The sequence below is a fragment of the Peromyscus eremicus genome, chromosome 18 (genome assembly GCF_949786415.1).
Source record: "Peromyscus eremicus chromosome 18, PerEre_H2_v1, whole genome shotgun sequence".
NCBI classification, from domain to species: domain Eukaryota; kingdom Metazoa; phylum Chordata; class Mammalia; order Rodentia; family Cricetidae; genus Peromyscus; species Peromyscus eremicus.
The window spans coordinates 2,908,373-2,913,947 of record NC_081434.1 but is presented as its reverse complement, the minus strand read 5'-3'; positions in this window follow the sequence as shown (position 1 = coordinate 2,913,947).

The window sequence follows — 5,575 nt, the reverse complement described above, 5'->3', positions numbered from 1 at the left end:
TCCAGCGTAGATGGGGGAGGCGCTCCAGGCCCCAGCCCTTACTGAGGAACCGCCACCGCCGCCGCCGCCGGGGAAGGGAGAATCAGTCTCTTTTAAAGGTCTCCCCACGGGCAGGTTTTTCCCAGGCTCCACTGGACCAGGACTAATTGAACTTACCACCACCACCACCAACAAAAAGATGTTGCAAAGGGGGCAGACGGGGGGTGGGGGTGGGGGGGTTGGAGGAGAGAAGTGAGTGATAGATATGGTTATATGGAATTGTGTACATGTATGACATTCTCAAGAAAGAAAAATGATAAAATTACTTTCAAAGGTGACATCATAATATGTCTTTTTTCCCTTATATTTCTTTGCACAAAGAAACATTTTTTGTTTTTGTTTTTCGAGACAGGGTTTCTCCATGTAGCTTTGTGCCTTTCCTGGAACTCACTCTGTAGCCCAGGCTGGCCTTTATTTCATTTTTTTAAAAGATATTAAAAACTACAGGCTGGACATGGCAGTACATACCTTAATCCCAGCAGAAGTCGAAAGAACTCTGGAAGTTTGAGGACTACATACGAAGATCATGTCTCATATATTTATATATATACATATATAATCTTTGGGATGCACAGGACACACAGACATACATGCAAGCAAAACACCCACACACATTAATAATAAAATTAACTTTTAAATTAAGGTTGGAAATGTGTGGTAAAATGCTTGCCTACCGTGTTCAAAGCCCTGGGTTTGATCCCTAGCACTGAGTAAACTAGGTGTGGTATCTCATGCCTGTGATCCCAGCACCAGGTGGGTGGATGCTGGAGGGTCAGAACCTCAAGGTCATCCTCAGCTTAAAGACTTCAAGGCCAAGGACTCTGGACTAAAAAAAAGTTTGTTTGTTTGTTTTTAATTAAATCTGAGGTTTGGTTAAAACCAGCTGGAAATATTTGTTTGGTCTCTCCGTAATCAATACATCCAGAGCCCAAACAGCTGGGTGAGGAGAGGAGCTTGTGCTGGACACCTGCAGAGCAGGGCCAAGCCCTGGGCTTGAGCCAATCACCAAAACACTAAGTTACCCTTAAAAAGATAAAGCCAGGAAACGGGATTCACACAGGAAAGCAGTCGAGGAAGGAACTCCTTAATGGGGTGCGTTGAACCGGTTTTAGCAAGTCATTCTATTCCATTAAGTACTTAAATATTTATACTCTATACCAAGATTCCGGTGCTGGGAATGCAGTTTGCAAAACACTTACTGATGTGATCAAAAATGGATATAAAAAAAATCAAAAAACAAAAACGTTCACTTCAGTGGTTTGTATTAAAAAACAAAACAACAGAAGAAAGTCGAATATCCAGCAATTACAAGTTGTACTGTGGCTCAGGGAGTGTGTTCCACATGCATGCACGAGGCCCTGAGTTCCCATCAGTCCTCGGTACAGACAGTAAGAAAGAGAGGGCGGGGCGAGGAGGGGAGAGAAGAAGGGATCCTTGGTAAGATGGCTTGGCAGGTGAACCTTCTAACTGCCACACCTGACCTCAGTTTGATCCCCAGGACTCACCCGGTGGAAGGAGAGAACTGACTCCCACAACTTGTCCTCTGACACGTGTGCCTTGGCATGCTAACACCAGTACACACACACATAAACAAATGCATATCGTTTTATCGAAGAGGAGGAGGAGGAGGAGGCAAGTTACAACTCCATTAAAACAAGGAGTTTTAAAACAATGTTGGGCCAGGTATAGTGGCACACGACTTTGATCCCAGCCCTTGAGAGGCAGAGACAAGCGGATCTTTGTGAGTTCAAGGTCGGCCTGGTCTACAGAGTGAGATCCACGATAGCCAGGGATACATAGTAAGACCCTGTCTAGAAAAACAAACAAACAAACAAACAAACAAACAAACAAAAAACAAACAATATATAGTTTCTATATATTGACATGTCTAAGACTGCTTAACTGAAAAAATAAAAATGTCTATCATGGGGCTGGGGACACAGTTCAGTCCCAAGCAACACACACACACACACACACACACACACACACACACACACACACACTGTCAATTGAGACTACATTTTTAAAGAAGATCTATGACAGATGAGCTCATATGTGAGCTGTGTGCCAGGGGCTGTGGATGGAATGTGTCACTCAAAGCACCTGCTTCCTGAGCTGCAAATGTACAGTCCGTGCTCTTCCTGCCCGTGGCCGTGAAGTCCACTTGGGCCCTGAAGACAGCTTCCTGACAATGCTTGTGGCCACGGTGGGTACGGTGTGCACGCGATATGTGGGAGACACAGCGAAGCAGACCCATCAAGCCATGACTGAAGGCGTGCTTTTCGTCACAGCAGGCTCTGCCTCCTTGGCAGCATGCTCTTGGATGCTGTCACAGGCCAGGCCTTTATAACCCCAACCCCCACGACTGCTGAGCGTGAGTTTGGTCTGCCATCTTTATTGGCCAGACAGCATCTGCTGTGGTCCCTAGGAGGCAGCTCCTCTCTTGCTCCGTTCCTGACAATGAAATCAAATCTGTGCACGATACACCCGGCCCCTACCTCAAGCTGAATTCTACCAAGTAGTGTGTGTGAGCTGGGGCTCAGCTTGTGGGTAAGGTGTGGGACAAAGGCCTCCTGGTCATTCTCTGAACACCACGTACAATTCTCTGGGGGTGGGGAGAGAGAAGGTAGGAAAGATAAAATGTGGGCATGGGTGTGCCTTTTGTGCAGTAACAAAAACTAAGTCCTACGGGGGTCAGGAGTATATGGATAGAACAGCTTTAGAAAACAGACATGGCCGGGCGGTGGTGGCGCACGCCTTTAATCCCAGCACTCGGGAGGCAGAGCCAGGCAGATCTCTGTGAGTTCGAGGCCAGCCTGGACTACCAAGTGAGTTCCAGGAAAGGCGCAAAGCTACACAGAGAAACCCTGTCTCGAAAAACCAAAAAAAAAAAAAAAAAAAAGAAAAGAAAACAGACATGGATGCCAGCATGATGAATCCCGGCGCTGGGGAGGAGGAGGAAGGAGGATGCCCATTCAAGGCTAACATGAGCTACACAGTAAGTTCAAGGTCAACCTAGGCTATATGAGACCCTGTCTCTAGAGGAGGAGGAAACAAAGAAGGAGGAGGAAATAAAAGAGCCAGAAATGGAACAATTACTGATTAACTACAGGTTAAATTAAAAATATGAAAGTATAGATGAGGCCAGGTGGTGGTGGCACACGCCTTTAATCCCAGCACTCGGGAGGCAGAGCCAGGTGGATCTCTGTGAGTTGAGGCCAGCCTGGTCTACATAGTGAGTTCCAGGACAGCCAGGGCTACATAGTGAGACCCTGTCTAAATAATAACAACAACTACAACAAAAAACTTCTTCCAAAATAAAAAGACCTCTTTTTTTTTTCTTCTGAGACAGGGTTTAAAAAAAAAAAACAAAAAACAGAAAATCTAATGGTTCTGTTGTTTTTATTTTTTGAGACAGTCATTATGTAGTCCTAACTGGCTTGGAATTCACTATGTAGATCAGGCTGGTCCTGAACTCAGAGATTCTCCTGCCTCTGCCTCCATAGTGCTGTAGGCAAGCCTGTAGGGCATTTTCTTAATTAGTGATTGTTGGGGAAGGAACGGCCCAGCCTATGGTGGGTGGTGCCATCCCTGGGCTGGTGGACCTGGGTTCTATTAGAAAACAGGATGAGCAAGCCATGATAAACAAGCCAGTAAGCAGCACTCCTCCATGGCTTCTGCATCAGCTCCTGCCTCCAGGTTCCTGCCCTGTCTGAGTTCCTGCCCTGACTTCCTTCGGTGATGAACAGCAATGTGGACGTGTAAACCAGATAAACCCTTTCCTCCCCAACTTGCTTTTGGTCATGGTATTTCATCACAGCAATAGTAACTCTAATTAAGATAGTAGGCATGTACATGTGTGCTTCATTGTAAATGTATATAATGTATACTTGTACATATGTACTTGATTCTAAGTGAATATAATGTATAGATGTATGTATGTACTTGGTTGTAAGTGTATATAATGCACACATGTATGCATGTACTTGGTTTCCCCCCCCCCCCCATATACTTGGTTTTAAGCGTATATAATGTTTTTGGAAGTGTCCACAGAAACTGGCAGTGGTGTTTTTCTGAAAGAAGTCTACGGATGAGAAGTACAAAGGAAGATTACTTCTCATTGTAAATTTTCTATTATTTGAAGTTTGTTACATGTTCCTGTAAAACTTATTGAAAGTTTAAATTAACACAAGATGGGTCGTGTGTGTTGGCATCTGTCTTTAATCCCAGCACTCAGGAGGCAGAAAAGGCAGATCTCTGTGAGTTCAAGGCCAGCCTGGTCTACAGAGCGAGTTCCAGGACAGCCAAGGCTGTTACACAGAGAACCCCTGTCTTGGGGGAAAAAAATTATAAGATGAGCAAGGCATGGTGATACACGCCTGTAACCCTAGTACTCAGGAGGCTGAGGCAGGAGGCTTGCCGTGGGTTCAAGACCAGCCTAAGCTACATATTAAGGTTGTCTGAAAAATAAGAAATAAAAATGAAAGCAATTGTAAAGTGATAAAAAGTTATGTAAAATATTTAATGGGGCTCAGGGTTAGAATGCAAGCTTAATGTGCAGAGGCCTGGACTCCATCTTTAGCACCTTCCAAAAATATATAAATACATATAGTTTATGATACAATTTTATTAAACTTTATATATATGGATGCCAAGAATTAATGGAATCCTGGGTATAGTGGCCCATGCCTTTAACCCTAGCCCTTCAGGAGACTGCAGCCGAAGAATCTCTGTGCGCCTGAAGTCAGCCTAGGCTACAGAGGGAGACCCCGTCTCAAAGGTGGGGGCGGGAAAGCAACAGGCTGGCTCCCTGGGTAAAAAGACATGCACCACACCGCTAAGCATGAACTTCTGAGTTTGATCCCTGGAACCCACACAGGAGATGAGAACTGACTCCTTCAAGTGGTCCTCTGACCTCCTGGCTGCTGTGGCATGCAGACACATGCCTACACGTACTTACACACAGAATAAAATTAAAATGCAATTTAAAAGTTTTTAAAAAGCTAAAAAAAAAAAAAAAGCAAAAAACCAACAAAAATAAAAAGCAAATGAACCAAAGAACAACAATAACAAAAGTAGAAACAAACATCAAATAGTTATTCTTTTTTTTAGAATGTTGATAAGATTGTTTTTTTGGGCACCCTCTACGTGCTCTTCTTTGTAACTTTGCCAACAGTTACAATGTATTAGGTTTATAATTATATAGTTTCCAATGTTATTAAAGGAAAAAAAAATCTACCTTAATTCTTTAACTGTAACGCACATCCATGTCTCCCCCACCCAGTGGCCAGAAACAGAAACAGAGCATGTCTACCTCAGACCAATGACGTTCCTCTCTTCTCCACCAATGATCTCTGGCCATGCTGCCTAGAGCCAGGCACCCAGCCAAGGGGGTTAAATATAACCCTCCAGCCAGCCTGCCCCCCCCCCCCCCCCCCCCCCGGGGAACACGGGTACCAACACACTCAGATCTACACACACTCCATTCAAAACATTCCCAGCGGTAGGATTACGGAAAGCGCTGGATGGATAAAAT